General features: G+C 44.9%; 1 protein-coding gene across 2 annotated transcripts in view; it reads left to right on the top strand.

Moving 5' to 3' along the window:
* The window catches only part of Adamts18 (ADAM metallopeptidase with thrombospondin type 1 motif 18), a 140,511-nt gene that overhangs the window by 48,555 nt on the left and 74,394 nt on the right, over nucleotides 1-17,562 (top strand). The window lies entirely within an intron of this gene.

The following is a 17,562-nucleotide window of genomic DNA, read 5'->3' as shown; positions in this document are numbered from 1 at the left end:
CTGTGAGGATCCTTGCAAAGGGAAAAAGGTGAAGGGTCAGGCCACGTTTTAATCTGAATGGGGATCCCAAGGTCTCCTGGCACACCCCTTACAGAATGGAGATTATGACCCCCTTCTCTTCAGCTCAGAGTCAAGTTCAATTAGTTTTTCTTGTGTCCCTGCTGTACTAATCTCATTCCTTCCAGTCCCAGAGGAGTACCTGTCCATAAAGCTCTCAGCAATTGTAAAAGGGAGATGCTTGGCTATTGCTGACTCCTTTGTCTCCTCCCCCACCCTCACCCCGCCTGCTGGAGCTATGCCAGCAACAAAAGCTTACTAATTACTTGCTACTAGTACAAGGCCCCAGCTTGTTTGCACAGCTGTGTTCCCCCCCCCCCCCCCAAGCCTGGGTCTCATATAGCCCAGGCTGGCCTCAAACTCACCTTGAAGCCAAGTATGATCTTGAATCTATGACTCTCCTACCTTCGTATGTCAAGTGTTGGGTTTGCAGAAATGCATGGTCTTGACCCATTTATACAGTATATAGAACCCTGGGTCTCAAGCATATCAGCCAGGCACTCTAGCAACCTAAACTCTAATCCCTCGTGTAAGACCTGAGCCATTATGAGGACTTGGTTTGTAAGTCTGACATATCTTTATCCACGGCATATATGCTTTTATCTCACTCATGTGCAACGCTAGGGACCAACCCCAGAACCTTCCACAAGCCTAGGTCTCTACTACTGAAATCTCCTTCCTGAGACTTACATGTAACGTATTTTTCTGGATGCACAGAAATTCTGATTTCTAGAAACGGCTGGGTGCCTTTTAGAACTGATGGAAGCTGGTACTGTGGCAGGTAGGGTCAGTGAAGTATTTAGTGGCAGTTTGACGGGGTGCTGCCCAACAGAATCATCTATGCTGTCTAAATATGGCCACAGCTCCCTTGCAATGTGTGACAGAGGCAATCAATTATTTTTATATTCATATTAGTGACTCAGAAAAGATTTCTTTTGAGATAGTTTCTCCTGGAGCTCAGACCGGCCTCAAACTCACTATGTAGCCCAGGATAACTTCTGAAACCTCCTATCTCTACTCCCAAGTGCTAGGATTAGAGGTGTGCACCATCTCATAATATTTCATGCAGTTCTTAGGGTCCAAGATAGGGATTTGTATATGTTAGACAGCGATTCTCCCTCTACGCTGTGTCCCCAGCCTAGCTAATTGGGTGTAAGTATCAGCCTGTGGCTGGTGGCTGCTGTAGTAGGGACATTATCTGTAGGACACCCCCATCCCCATGGGTTGTGAGTCTTCACAGGTAGTTGAAGATGGGACTGGAGGCTTGGATCTGCACGTCCTCTTTCTTGCCTCTCCTCTAACCATCATGCAGAATTAAACTCTGGTGAGTCTGTCTCCTTCATTGCATCCACTCTGTCTTGAGCATCACTCATTGCTTCCCCCCACCCCCATGTTGTCATCTTTTGGAGAAACCCAAACAACCGTTTCTGACTGGTTTCCTGGATCTAGTTCCTGTCGTTTTTCATCTTCCCCCCTCACAACCACAGCTACTCTTTTTAAAGGTGTGTGTGTGTGTGTGTGTGTGTGTGTGTGTGTGTGTGTGTGTGTGTGTGTGTGTCTGTGGAGGCCAGAAGAAGGCATCCAATCCCATGGAACTGGAGTCACAGGCAGCTGTGAACCTCCCCTTCTCTGTACTGGGAACTGAACTCGGACCCTGTGAAAAAGCAGCAAGAACTCCTAAGTGCCTGACCTTACCGTCTCTTTACCCCAACAGCCACACCAAGGGATCCCCATTGTGTCTACACTGCTCTTTCACTAAACCGCAGAGCCCTTTGAAGTCAAATAAACCACAGTTTTTGGAGCCTCGCTGCCAGTTGTAGAATTCTGTCCACTTTTGCATCAGCTGGACGCAAAGGGTTTCCTAGCAATGTTATTTTTTTATTTTGAATTGCACATGACTACACAGGATGCTTTTAATAGCTAGCGTGTCTAGAAAATTCTTCTTTCCCAGTAGCAGATGGGTGCCGGTGCACATACCCTTTCTCTGCTTGACAGATCAAATAGCTGAAGGGCACCGGTGCCCCTCCACCTTTCACCTCTGCTCCTTCACCTGGAGCCCCCATTCCTCTACCCGACTTCTGGTTCACCTGGCTAACTCCAGCCTCATTAAAGGCTGTTTAAACACACACACAGGCTCTCTTTGTAAGAAATCCTCTCAAGAATTTGTTAGTGTCCCTTCATTGGTCTTACAAGCTTCCTGGTGAGGAGGAGTGGGCAGCAGGGGCTGTTGGTGGGGAGTGTGGGGGGGGGTGGAGGGTTGGGGGGTGGTGGGGTTGGTGGGGGCCCGGGGGCAGCAGTAGGGGGCGGATTTTTGTTTAACAGTAAGTCTCCCTGGTCAGGAGTCAGGCAGTGGTCAGCCCCAACCCAGGTTTCATTCCTTAAAGTAGGTGCCTCATGAGGTGTTTCATCCATTACAAACACTCAATGTTTCTTCCACAAATGAAGCTGACAATCGTGCGTCGTGAACGGAGTTTTCTAACCTCAGCTCCTAAGCAAATAATGAAAATGAGAACAAACAAGATAAAACCAAACCTTGCATAAGCAACAATCAACACAAAGTCTGGGCTACTCTGCCCTCACATTGGTTAATTTTATCCCTGACTTCCTACCTAAAGAGAGCTTCTCTTAGTTGGCTGATTGCAACCTCTTTAGAGGCTCTCGTTAGTCTGGAGTACCTCCTGGCTACTGCTCATCTGATTAGTGCCTACCTAGTCAGAATCTGCTGTTGGCCAGGCGCTGTTCTTGGCGCTGGGAAGTTGAGGTTGAAAACAGTGGGCTAGAATTTACACAGGGACCTCCTCTCTGTTCCCCCAATCAATCAAGAATCACAACATTTGGCCAAGTGATTCTGCCACAGAAGACAAGAGCACTTGTGGCTGAGGTCCTATCCCAACAATCACTGGGCTCCCTGCTCCCACAGGCCATCCTATGTCCCTGTCACCCACTGTGCTGGTCAGGAAGCCACAGGCCAATGCCATGTGTGTTGTACAGGTGCCATATGCCCTTCCTGTGAACATACTGCTGTCACTCAGCTGTTTCCCAGTCCCAGGGCTGCTGGGTGGTTTTAGATTCCTGTTTACTGTTGATATTTATTTACTGTATAAATATAATTTATTTTTGTATCATGGGAAAAATCACAATATTTTTGTCCTTCCCTGATGCAGGAAATTAAGCTGAGCTACTGAGGAGACTGAGGCAGGAGGATTACATGTTCAAAGCCAGTATGGGTGTCTTTGTGAGAGTTTATCTCAAAATCAAATATAAAATAAAGGCTAGGAGTGTAACTGAGTGATAGAGGTCGTGGCTAGGGTCAGAGAGGCCTTAGGTTTTATCCATAGAATGGGAAGAAAGAGAGGGAAAAAAAGAGAATGCCATAGCATTTTCAGACAACGAGGCAACACACAGGACTAGTGCTGGCTGAACAGAAAGTGCGTGTCTGTGTGCTTTAGATAGTTTAGTATTACTCTTTAATGTCTAGAACAAGTTGAGACCCATCACTTGGCATGCAAGCATGTTGAGGAAACTGAGACACAAACAGTAGCTCCCCCAGATCACAGTTCTTCCAAGTGGTAGAGTTAGGATGTGACTCGCAGGCTCTTGATTCAAGTTCTTGGAATGGCTGCCATGCTGCCTGGGGTTATAAGTGCTTCTGATTACCTGGTCCGAATCAAGTCTTCTGCATAGGGGGACCCAGCCTTGCAGTGCTCCAGCTGGAGAAAGCCAGAATTTAGTAAAGAACTTCAGCAAGGCTGGCCTGCCTGGAAAGTAATAAAAGGAAGGGCTGGGTGCACGGGTGAGAGGTGGCGGTGAGGAGACTATGAGAGCAGGCACCCTGCCACTTTTCATTCAAGCTGTACAGATGTCTAAAGGAGAGTGAGCATCACTGTCTGAGTAAACAAACTACTGGATAGAGTGGGCCATCTTGGTTCACAGCCTGCATGCTGAAGGACAAATATAAGATACTGGCTGTCATTTTAGGTCATGGGTTATCTTAGCTATGGCTGGAGAATCAAATAGAACCTGGTATATGGCAGATGTTAAAGAAGCCGGCATCCCAGTGCTAATGTTTTCTTTCTTTCTTTCTTCTTTTTTGTTTGTTTCTTTTTGTTTGTTTGTGTGTTTGTTGTTTTCTAAGACAAGAGTTTCTCTGTGCAGCCCTGGCTATCCTGGAACTTGCTCCGTTAGGCCAGGCTGGCCTTGAACTCAGAGAGATCTGCTTGTCTCTGCTCTCTGAGTGCTGGGATTAAAAGTGCATGCTACTACCGTCTGGCACTGCTGATTTTCTTAATATGACCATAGCAAGCCATTGATATGCAGCGTATGACTGCCCCGAAATGAGTGTTATGACAGAAGAAACAATCGCCTTCATGATATTTTATGTCAAAATATGAGGACAGGGGTTTCTGAGGAGGTGACTCAGTCTGTAAAGTACTTGTCATACAAACATGGGGACCTGAGCTCAGATCCACTGTGTCTATATGTCTAGATATGACAGGGTGTGTCTATATTCTTAGCACAAAGGAAGCAGAGACAGGAGAGTCTTCGAGCCTTGCTAGTCAGCTAGTCTTGCAGAACCAGAAAGCTCTAGGTTCAATGAGACCGTGCCTCACAAAATAAGGGAGGAATCAATAGGGGAGGATACCTACTATGCTGTTCTAGCCTCTATATGTGTTTCACACACACACACACACACACATCCCTGCACATCCACACCTTGCCTTTGTGTGCATACTCCTGTAAGTGTGTTTTGAGATTTCTTCCAAGAAATCTGGCTGCCCATTTTCTTCAGTAACCTAAAAGCCGAGACATACTGGGTGTGTTAAGATTCCATTTACCCCATGACCAGGGTGACCTGAATCATTTCATATTGAGGCGGAAGGGAAGGGAGAGGAATCATGCAAACTGAGCCACAACAGCCTAATACATAACCGTGTGGCAGGAGATGGATGTGAGCCAAAGCTTGGCAATGAAGCCACCCCTCCCCCATCCTCATCCTACTCTCTGCTTGTAACCTGAAGAGACTTTGCCTGACAGCTGAGTGAGGATGCCTTTAAAAGCAAGGATGAGAAAGAAGCCTGGAAATCCCTGCCCACAGTCAGCAGTTCCCTCACTTGCGTTAGTGACTTCGCAGCTCTGTAGTCTCCCTAATGTATGTTACTTACCTCTTCTAAACCTGAGCCCAGAGGGAGGATGCTGGTCTAATTTATTTATTTATTTATTTATTTTATTTTATTTTATTTTATTTTATTTTTTTTTTATTTTTTTTTTTTTTGGTTTTTCGAGACAGGGTTTCTCTGTGTAGCCTTGGCTGTCCTGGACTCACTTTGTAGACCAGGCTGGCCTCGAACTCACAGCGATCCGCCTACCTCTGCCTCCCGAGTGCTGGGATTAAAGGCGTGCGCCACCACGCCCGTCTTTTGCTGGTCTAATTTAATGCACGTGGCCCTTTGCTGGTTTCACCACCGAGTCCCCTCCTTACCAGCCTCTGCCAGGAGCAACAATTTTGACTTCGACAATGTACGAGTGAGTGTAGGTCACTGAACAGAACTGCTGAGTGGCTAGAGGCTGTCGTAGTCTGTTTCTGCATGAAAGCCCCTAGTATTTGCAAACACACAGACTCCACAAGGTTAAATAAACTCTGCTTCTTTTCCAGCCTTCTAGCAAGCTCTGTTTATCTGCCTGCTCCTGTTTACAGTGACCAGTCATTGATTTCATAACCCAGGCCCATTACCAAGGCACGGTGCCTTTTAGGGCTGTATGTAAATTAAAAGCCGCCATTTATGCAACTGTCACCCAGTGCCAGAGATTCTAAGGGGCAGGGTCAGAATTTGAATCTAGGTCCAGACTCAAGACCTCGGCTTCTTTTCCCTTACTTAGTATCCATTCCCTGTGTGTATGCCAAGGTGTTTTAGGAATTACATTTATATGTAACGTACCCCGGGGTGTTAGCTTTCTTCCACGTGGTCTGGCAGATGGCAGAGACAGAAAAGGAAATGCCTCCGCCTTGCCTCAGCAAGCAAGGCATGTCTTAAATGTAAGAGATTCAATACAGGGTTGAGTGAGGACAAAGGGCTGAGAGTTAAAATATCTGCAGGCACTGAAGAGGGTGGGAGGAGGGGGGCTTTGAACAGGGAGCCCCCTGCCCTATTCATGAGGCTTATTTTGTGTTATCATGTCCCCTGCTTCTGCTCCTGAGTGAAGAAAATACCAAAAGTTAAGATGGAGGTGGGCCTTTCAATTAAATCTAACATTTCTACTAAATAGGTAACAAGATTCTTCTACCGTATTGCCGGTCAGTTTTGACACGTTGCACCATTCTTTATTTCCCCCCTGTGTCTCATTTCCTGCCTCTGTGAAATCAGGGAAATGGCCTACACAATTGCAAATATCTCTTAAGCCTACGATTATTTTCCTTGGACTTACCTTTAGGCAGGGGACACAGAAGGGCAGAAGATAAATAACCGATGAAAATTAAGACCAGCCATCTTCAACATGGTGGTCATCTCAGGTCCTTCCATACCACCCATGAGGGAGCTTGGGAGTCCAGTCAATCACACTGCTCCTCTGTGCGGCTAGCCAGTGATTTAATGCCACGTGGTGGACTTCCTCCCACCTCCAACAGCTGGTTACTGGCACGGTTTCCTGCTCTAGCTGTCTGTTTAACAAATGAATGCTGTCAGTTCCAAGGGAAGCAGGGCAGGGCGGGGCGGGGAGCTTGACATAACCCATCAGTACTACAGAAACAAGTGAAAACATATGTCTTCCCAGTCATGCATCAGCAGGCAGCTGCCTTGGGAACAGGGAGCATCATTTGTTCCTAAAACAATTCTCCACTATCTTGCAAACATAGCAGATGCTATTTACAAAATTCCAGCTGAGATAAATGGTGTGTATCAACCATTCCTTCTTGAGAAGTAACTGTGGTAGGCAGCTTGTATTGACTGTGGGCCATGGGAATTCCCTTATTGTCCAAACTTTGACACTGAGTGCAATTTAAATAGCAATGATACCGACACTCAATCGCTTATTGTGAGGTGACAAGGAGTTGGAGTTTTGGTATATCCATGGCTACCAGTCTTATATGAGAGTATTCTTCTAAATTAGTGAGATGTGGCTAGTTTAAGTCAAGAGGTCATGTTTGCAATGATTAGGAATTAAAGGAGAAATCTCATGTGTGAGTGGCATCTTAAAAGGCTTGCCAAACTAGATGGTGGGTAACATGGGCTCACTGTGTAAATTTCTGTCACTTTTCATGATAGTGTCTGGTGGGATATAAAGTGTAATACTGGTATGGCCTTCATTGTTCTGGGGTGTCAGAGGATGTGCCAGGATTTTCTTTAACATAAATTAGTTCTGGCAGAATTTCAACATTTCTTGCTGGTCCCCATTGGACAAGAGTCCGGACCCTTAGAGGGGATCCTCCCTAACTTCATGTGCCCACAGAAGTCTATACATGCCATCATCCATCCAGCAAAACTGAGCATCATGCCCCAAGCTCTGTCAAACGCTAAGGCACAAAATCAACACCATTTATCTCTGTCTTGCCAGGGATTTACATTACAAGGATTAGGAAGAAACTAGAGAAATATGCCCCGCCCCCATTAGCGCATAGTGACTGGGCAGCGTGTGGGAGGAATCTGTAAATCAGGAAGATGACCCGGAAAATGGGTGCATCTGATTGAGTTTTTGTATTTGTCTCCCAGAGTAGCACAGCTTCTTAAACGTAGATATCAATGTCTTTACTTTTATCCCTCTTGTCCTTGTTTTATTTCTGTTGCTGTGATAAACACGCTGACAAAAAGGGATTGGGGGGGGGGAGGGGTGGAGATTGCATGGAATTTATTTCAGCTCATAATTCCAGATCACAACTCATTGCTTTGGGAAAGTCACAGCAACAAGGACTTATAACAACTGCTTCCTCACATCCTCATGTCGCTCGTTTGATGGCTTGCACTTAGCTTGATTCCTCTCCTCTTATAAAGCCCACCTACAGTGGGCTGGGCCCTCTTAACCCATTAACAGTCAAGGCGGCCTCCCACAGACATTTCCACAGGCCAATCTGATTTACAGAAGCCCTCAGTTGGGACGCACTTCTCAGGTGATTCTAAGCAGTGTCAAGTTGACAGGTAAAGTTGACTATGACACCTGGCTAGCTAAGGGGCTGGGCACGTATGGCTTATTCCTCCTGATTGTTCCCTGAGCTTCATTCCTTCAGAAAGGACTTACCAGATATGGTGGAGCTGTCATCAAGCAGAGTAGTCAAGTCCTGCTCTGAAAGTATCTAGAATATTCTAATAAGCAGATACTGGAGAGTGGTGTTAGATGAAATAAAAGCTAGATCTGTAATGATCATCCAGGGTGTGTTCTGGAGAACCAGTAAGCCTGATACCTCTGGGTTCATGCAGAACCTTAATGTCACTTCAACCACCCGCTGTTGTTACTTCATATCTCCTAATGGGAAAATGGCGAGGGGATAGGAAAGGCCAACCTTGCAGTTTAATCACCTCTTGACCTCACCCTTCATTTTTGACACAGAACCACCTGCACAAATCTTCCTGATTTGTTTGAAGCGGCAAAAAGAACGCCAAGTAATTAGGACTCTGTGCTGTACAACGTACAGTCCAGACATAGTTTGTTTGTTAAAGTCTGATACTTCAATGGCTGTCTCTTCCCCAAAGTCATATCCTCCAGAATTCTAAAAGGATACATGTTTAGAGCTGCTGTCTCATGCCTTTAATCCCAGCACTTGGGAGGCAAAGCAGGCAGATCTCTGAATTTGAGCCCAGCCTGGTCTACAAAGAGAGTTACAGGACAACCAGGGCTACACAGAGAAACCCTGTCTCAAAAAAAAAAAAAAAAAAAAAATAGTGGGGGTTGGGGATGGGCTGTGTAGTCACACAGCTTCCAGATACAGCAGACATCGTGGTATTATGGGAGTTGAGCGGTTGCTGTCATGAACTATTTATTCCAGTAGAAACCCATTAATCAGTGAAACAGTGAGTTTACAAGTATGTATTAAGAGCTCCTAGAATGGCCGGATCTTCACAAGTCGGATAGCTATGGCCCTGGTGCATTGAAGAAAGGGACAGAGTCTGTTCACCTTTTTGTCAGGACATGAGCTCTCCATGCAATCAAAGCCACATTTGTTAATTTTGATTTCGAGCTGCTCTTGGCTAGTGTGAAGTACTGGAAAGGATAATGGATTCTATGATGTAGTTGACTGTCCTTAGTGAAGGAAGAGAGAAAAGGCAAACCTTTGGAAGAGATGCATACAGCAGAACTTGATGCCTTTCCCCCCCCCCCTTTTTTTTCTTCTTTTCTTTGCCATTGACAGTATGGAAACTTGACCTGCAGTGGTCAGGGGTTACACGGAGAGGCCAATTTTGTCTCAGGTTGCACCTCAGTAAACTACAGGCAGCTCACCAGGTATTCCATGGAAGGGGCAGGCCTTTGCTTGTTTCATCTAAACAGGTGGCCAGCATGGGACTTAGCGTCTCTAGTGAATAGTTGTGATCTGCTTCCAAAAAAGCCCACAGTGTTCTGTTAATGTAACATTGACTCTGAACTCACTCATTCAGAATGGCCCACGGTGTCCCTTTCTCCACGATGCCAGTCAGAGTGAACAGGGACATGCCACCTCTTTCCTATGAAGGAGGATGAGAAGAGATCAGGCCTTCATAGTGCATCAAGGCTACATCTAAACATCTGGTCTCCTGAACACTGTGGATATGAAATTAGTGTTCATATTGGCCACACAAGAGAAGGAATGAACAAATTCTACCTACCACTGTCATGAAGACTTCTCCCTAGCCCCAAACCTGCCTCCCCCTAAGAAAGTACAGGAGGCATATTTTTGTTGTTGGCTCTTTTTTTTTTTTTTTTTTTTTAGATCACAACAGGAAACCTTGGGTATCTCTTCTCTCTTGGAGTGCATGTGCACACTCAAGAGTCTGTCCAGTCATCTACTCAGCAGCTTTGCGTGTGCAGATGACAGAAGTTTCTGTTTAGATCTCCTAAAATTATGTACTTTATAGAGAACGGAGTAAGCTACCCATGGTGGTCATTTTAGGGACTAACATCTGCAGATGTCCTCTTCTTGGCCTGAGCCCTGGTCCAGATGTACCCACTTGTTCTCACCTGGGATGTAGTAAACAGTTTTGATGAATCATTTCATCATCTCCTTGGGTTTCTGTTCAAGAGCTACCAGTGCTCATGTGTGTGTTTGTGCCTCTCTCTTTCTCTCTCTGTGTGTGTGTGTGTGTGTGTGACACTCATGACACAACACACTGTGGCTAAAGATTGGCTTATTTCACCTAGGGAATCCCTGAGTTCTAGTACTGCTTAGGAGATGATACTACTACTACTAGTAAAAAAAAAAAAAAAAAAAAAAAAAAAAAAAAATAATAATAATAATAATAATAAAGCAACAGACATTTAGAGTACTTATGCTTCCCCTTTCAACTCTTCCAACCTCTTGATCATTTTCCTTAACTGTTTATCTTTGTGTCATTCCACCTAATTTCCCTCAATAAATTTTGTTGCTTTTGGACAAAAATCCATAAACAGCCTCATACCACGGGCTGGGTTCCGTTGAATACTTTGGCAGCTTTTTCCCCACAGACCCATGTTACTTTCCTTCATTTTCCTCATCCCCTGTGTCAAAAATCACGGATTTTTCTTTCATACTGACCATTTTTTCTTAAGCCTTTCATCAAATCTGACATGGAGAGCTGCCTTTAGAATGGCATCACACATGGTGCAGAGTGAATCGCTTATCTATTCTTTACTGCGATGGTTTGGATAAAAGCATGTATCTTTAAAGAGAATGGCAGTATAGGCTGCTGAGGAGTTCGCCCAGGGGTTAAAAGCACTTGTTAGTCCAGCAGAAGATCCAGCTTCAGTACCCAGCACCCACGTGGCAGCTCACAAACCTCTGTAACTGCAGTCCAGGGGATCTGACGCCCTCTTCTGGCCTCCACAGAGATAACACAAACCGTGTACAGATGGCCGTTCAGGCAAAACACCCATACATATAAAACAAAACCTTTTCAAAAAGTTAGATGAGTGACAATCTTGGTTGAAGAAGCAGCACTTTAAATGTTATTGTAGCTAAGATAAAAATGTAAAAGCACAAACTAATCTGATCATCAACAACTATAAGTGCAGACAATAGGTCTTCACTAATATCTTTCCAGACAGCCTTCTGGAAGACGCCTGGTTGAATCTGTCAACTACACTTCAGTAAACACTAAAGTGCTGCGATGCTGCTGCCCAGGGGGCTGTTTTTTATTGTCATTTCAAGAGATGGCCTAGAGTTTGCAGGTTCATTTCATGTGCAGCTCTGCTTCAGCTGTAGCATGCGTCCTTAGTTCAGGAAGGTGTTTTAGGCTTGTGGGAAGGGTCGGTATTTTAAAGGCCTTGGGATACAAATTGCTGAAGGAACTTAGAACTTTCTGACTTTCATTGATCTTTAAGACCATTCGCACTGAGCTTTTAAAAATTGAATTAAGCACCCAATCACCACAAACTTTATCAGGAGTCTTCCATTTCCTCTTACCTTTAAAGCTTCTAAGAGGATTGAAATCTGATCTTTAGGGAGAGCACATATGTATTTTACCTGAAAAAAAATATGAGTGTATATATATGCGATATATATATATACACTCATATGTATGTATATACAATAGATGTGTGTGAAATATATGTAATATATAATACACATATATACATTTAGATAGACAACTGGTTCTACTGAATAAATAGTTGACTAAAATCATGAACATCACTTTAAAAAGCTATTGATGTATTTTATTAGTTTAATCACAAAATTTTTAATTGTTCTTCTTATTTTGCTTCTTTTAATTTATTTTCTTGACTAAAGAACGGTTTTATATTCATTTTGTCTAACGTAGTATTTAAAGTTTTCTAAAACTTTTATTGGATTATATAAATTATTTCAAGTAGAAAGCTGTAAAGTATCATTATAGGATATTGGCCTGTGATTAGTATGTACTTTGTTTTTTTAATTTAGTGGTTAATTCTGTCTCTTTAAAATTGGGAAAGGAAACAATACTAGAACAATCCTTGTATGCTGGTCTTCCTGCAGAGTCCAGTAGGGGGCACCACACCAAGGTCATTAATCTCCCTTGATGGAGGGAAGAGAAAGTTGGATCTTAGTAAATCTTTCTTTCCTGATTAATACTACTTTGTTTTATTTATCTTTGTTATTTTGACAAATTCTTCATCTTCAGTAGTTTATGACATCACCAACTCCATGTACTAGAACATTCTCTTTTTTAAAAATTATCTAGCATGGTACAATAATGGTATTGTGATGAAGAATTATTTTAGATGCTTTACACCAAACTGAAGTGTGCAGGTCCAGTGTATTTGTCCCATACAGACCAGTTGGCTGAAGTGGCCTTTTGGCTGGAGACAGATGGCTCGACACTGCCTCTTGAAGTAGCCTGAAGGATTCTTTACAGAAATGTCCACTCAGGAGAAGCTGGGGCCTTAACCCAGCCATAGAAAAGCATTTCAGACTCAATAGAAAGTTCAGCTGGAAGTCATTAGGAGAATATTCTAATATAAATTTAAACCTAGGGCTTGACATAAGGAGAAGTGATCAGGGAAACCGCAAGACCCACTCACATGTGGGTGTGGGCTTTTTAAGGGTGAGTCCCCACTTGAATGTCTGGGCAGCACCCACAAACTCACTTTGGGTGTCTTTTAAGTTACATCTCAAAGGGTTGCTAAGGCACACCCCTCCTCCTTTCCTTCCTCTTTCTTGATAATTGAGATTAGAAGGTGGCTCCAGGTGTGCCTTTGATGGGATTAGATCCGATAAGATAAAACCAGGGCCCTTAAGGGGGCATCAAGCATTTCTTTTAGTGTAAAAGGGGTTTGTGAGAGACTCCTGGAAACTTGAAGCTGGGGGAGGACAGGGGCCTCCAGCATGAATGTTGCTATTTTAACCCCCTTATTTACAACAGCTCTCGCTATAAAAACAGCATTGCTTCACAGCAAATGCTGTCAGTTGTGCCGTGATCCTGGCCTCTCAAGAAGCAAGAGCCTTCAACCAGACTCCAGGGAGAAGACTCCCCACCCCACCCCCCACTCCACCCTCTTTCCCCACCCCCTACTCCCCCACCCCCACTCCCCCAACCCCACTCTCCCACTCCCTCACCCCCACCCGCATTCACCCCCCACCCCCAGTCTACCGTCTTTTCCCACCTCCACTCCCCCCATCCCCCCATTCCCCACCCCGCCTCCCCTGGCCCACGTCCTTATGTCCTGCCTCAGGATGAAGATTTTATTCAACATAGAAATGCCCTTTCTGCCTTTGAGCACCTAGAGTCTTCCGAAAATAAGGAGAAAAGAGAAAACTTGCAAACTGGCCAGTCCAGTCAAGGCACTTAAAGGATATTAGTTAAACCAAGTAAGGAAGTTGGGAAAGCTGGAGGGCTTTTCAGGCATTTGTTTTTCCTTCGACTAATGCCTCTGTCTAGGGAGAGTTGTAAATGGTGCCTTTTGTCTGCATGCAGTTTAGAAGAGGGGCCTGCATGGCGTGGAGTGGAGGAGAGGGCCCTGCCCAGGAAGTGGAGACCCCTAATTCCACCTGTGTTTGCAGCTGGGCCTTCCCTCCACTTTCTAAGCCTGGTTTCCTTCCTGTCTCCTGATGGCCTGTTCTCAGCAAGGCCTCCATAATGGCGCATGTCTATTGACTAAGAAACAAACATTTGTTGTCTTTTAGCATGGCAATGGCCCTGGGGATTCCCGTGTGGCCCTTATTATCACAGATATGTTACAGTAGGTGTCAGAAGACTAGCATCTTATGTCTTTCATTGGAGAGAGAGAGGGAGACAGCAGACCACGGCTTGTGGTCATTTGGAAAGGAGACAGAGAAGTTCCCAACTTCTCTCAGGACATGGCATAGTAGTTGAGACATCAGCGCGTAGCGTAGCATTGACAAAAGAAACACAGGCTGATAACTTGCTTGTACATTCCACTAACTACCTGGATGGTTAAAAAGGAAATACAAACAAGGCAGAAAAAGTGCTGCCGTAATGTGCATGTGTGAAAGATACCTACTGTAGATATCTAAGAAGTTACTAGAAAATTTCAAAGGAAGATAATAAATACCCAGGTTGTGAGAAGAGAGTTCAAAGTGTGAACGAAGTGTTCTGTTTAGAATGGTATTGGGGAGGACAAGGGGACAGATGAAACCAGCGGGGATGATGAGAATTGGTGGAGCTGACAAAATACAGATGGCAGAGGGCACTGTGTGTGTTCATTTGACATTGGTGAGGATCTTGTTGGTGACAGGGACTAGGTCAAAACTGTCAGGATTAAAGATGGAAGTCTCTGGTAGCATTCCGTGAGCCAGATGCAGAAGGGGAGGGCACAGTTGACACATATCCAGGGAATATGATCGACAATGTTTCTGGAGTAAGTGGGATTTTGCTTATTTCAGCTTTTATATATTTGTGTGTTCATGCGTGAGAAAGTATATGTACATTCATAAGTGACCAGAGGGCAACCTCAAGTGTCCTTCCTTGTCACTGGCCTGGAACTCACTAGGCAAGACCCTAAGGATCCTCCTGGCTCTGGTCCCCTAGAACTGGGATTACAAGGGTGTGCCACCATGACTGCTGATGGTTTAATTGGAATTCTAGGGCTCAAACTCGGGTCCTCATGCTTGCATGGAGACCACTCTAAGGACTGACTTACCTTGCTAGCCTAATTAACCCTTTTAATACTATTGATCCTCCTCTATCACAGGACACAAGTGTAATATCTTTCCTATTTACTTTGTGCTCCTTTTTGTAAATGCCAGGGCCCAGATAGCATCAGGACTTAGGTGCCCAGTATGTGCCTGATGAGTGAAACCATCTCTTATGGTCCCTTGGGCTCTAGATGCATCAACATCCAGAATGTAACCTCTCAGAAGCCAGCAGACGTTTGATGGGGCAGAAAAAATCGGGACCAAATAAGGTATTCTGTGGCTTCTTTTGGGAAAGCCAAGCTGAAGGCTAACACAGGGCCAAACTCTGACACCGGATGCCCACTCCACCCCCACAGCCTGGGAGAGGCAATAGCCTTGTGTTCCCCTGTAAGCTGCCCTTGCTCCCACATCCCCACTTACCCAAGGTAGGCAATCGCAAGCCTTACAGTTCTCCTGCACTGTGGTGTGGTGTGCCCTGCACGCTGTGTGGCGCATGGCAGGTGCCCAGTGAGCATGTGTTAATTCAGTGAGTCGTCGTCACCGGAAGGGCTACAGTCTAAATGATACAAAGGACTTCTGCCATGCTGGCTTTGGTTTTTCTTGCAAGGTGAATAAGGGAGGTTGAAGTCTCCTTCATAATGTGTGAAGGTAAGGCCTCATGCCTAGATTCATAAATTGTACATTAGTCATCTAGATGATTGATAATGAAAAAAGCAGAAGCACACGTACATGTGTCTACATCTGAGAGTCCTAATGGTGCTAATGAGCAGCACAACTGAAGGCCTCAGTTGGTGCTTCTTGAACTCTAGTGGGCATTTCATAGGGAGCAGATAAAGTCCCGCATGACTGTGTGATTAACATGGACTCAGCCATGTCAAGGACTCAGTGCCTTAGACCCATGGGTACAGGTCAGACTTGGAGTTGACAAAGCCTTTCTCTGGTCTGAGTACAAGTGATGACAGTGTGTACCAGTGTGTTTACAAATGGCTGGCCAGCATGTGCAAACATTAGCAACCCTTTTCCTCCTCACAGATGACTTGCAGCCTGAAACTGCTCTCCTACAGAGGCCCCCGACCCCACCTTGCCCCCCAAGACTAGCAGGCCCCTCCTTCTTTGCCATATTTAATAAAATCTCTGAGGTTCTGGGTTGTTGGGTAGTTGGTGAGCCTCTATCTTAAGTGCACAGGGCCCACCTGACTCCAGCTTTTCAGTACCCGTGTCTCTCTGCCTGTTTTTTCTTCATTCCTTCACCACCCCAGTCATGTTTCTAAGACCTTAGCCTACAGGGTGCAGTGCATATTAATCACCTGGTGCACATAATAAGAGATGCAAATCCCGTTCAAATGAGACTGTAAAAGTTGTCTCTACTAACAACATACAGAGTTGTGGTTTTTCAACCCATGGGTCATGACCCTGTTGGGGTCAGACTCTTTCACAGGGCCACTAAGACCACCAGAAAAAAAAAATAGACATTTGTATTACAGCTCATAGCAGTAGCAAAATTAAAATTATAAAATAGCAACAAAAGTAATTTTATGGTTGCGGGGGGCGGTCACCACAGTATGAGGAACTATATTAAAGGGTCGCAGCATAAGGAAGGTTGAGAACCAATGGTCTACAGCAAAACTGAAGCTGCTGGTTCAGTTGCCACAGGTCCCTGAGCATCCTGAGTACGGGCCAAAGGAGAGAATGGCCTGTGCTGCAAGCTGAGGGCAAGTTGTGACCACATGTTTGGTACAACAGTGTGTATATTGTACCATGAGTTTGGAAGGTCGAATTGTGTGACTGTGGGCTTACAGGCATCCCTTCTTCTTAACTTCGTAAACAAGACTCTTTACGTTAGCGCAGCTCACTGGAGTTCCTAGACCTCCTCATAGGACAATTGCTCACTCCTTCCTCAGTTATTCTTACAAGGTTTCTTACCGTTGTGGCACTTAACGAAATCAACGTTGGAGGCCTTGGTCTTACTACAAAGCCATGAACTGTTTTTATATTCACTGCTCCGTCTAGGTTTCATCAGTGTCTACCAGTCAAAGCTATTCAAGCAAGGATAATCCTTAGCTCAGTCCTTCAAACACTTACTAACAGGGCAGTGGTTCTCACTCAACCTGTGGGTCACGACCCTTTTGTGGGCCGAATGACCCTTTCACCGGGGCTGCCTAAGATGATCAGAAAACACAGATACTTACATTATGATTTATAACAGTAGCAACATTACAGGCATGGAGTAGCAAGGAAAATAATTTTATGGTTGCGGTTGTCTACAACATGAGAAGCTATACTAAAGATGCAGTTTTCGGAAAGTTGAGAACCACTGGTCTAGGAGCTGGCGAGATGGTTCAGTGGGAAAGAATGCTTGCTCTCGAAGCATGAAGACAAGAGTTCAAATCCCAATACCCTTACAACAATCTGGGGATGGCTTTGTATACCTGTAATCTCAGCACTGTGAGTGCGGAGATTGGGAGGGTTTCTGGGGCCTACTGGCTGCAAGCCTCACTCCAGGTTCTGTAAGAAATCCCATCTCAGAGGAATAAGGCAGAGCCATAGAGCAAGATACCCAATATCCTTTTCCACTGGCCTGTGCATGCATGCATGGTGCATACACATACAAAGCACATGCACACATGCACCAGCACACACGTGTGTATACATCACATATATGTACACAAATAAATCAACAAAAGCGTAAAATATTCGCAGCCTACTCAGATAGCCTAAGGATACAATGGCATATTTAGCATGTGTAAGAGGCCCTGGAGTTGCTTCCTCTACTACCATAA

Source organism: Acomys russatus, chromosome 26 (assembly GCF_903995435.1).
Source record: "Acomys russatus chromosome 26, mAcoRus1.1, whole genome shotgun sequence".
Classification (NCBI taxonomy): Eukaryota; Metazoa; Chordata; class Mammalia; order Rodentia; family Muridae; genus Acomys; species Acomys russatus.
Note: the sequence above shows the minus strand (reverse complement) of the source record. Positions and strands in the feature narration are given on the sequence as shown.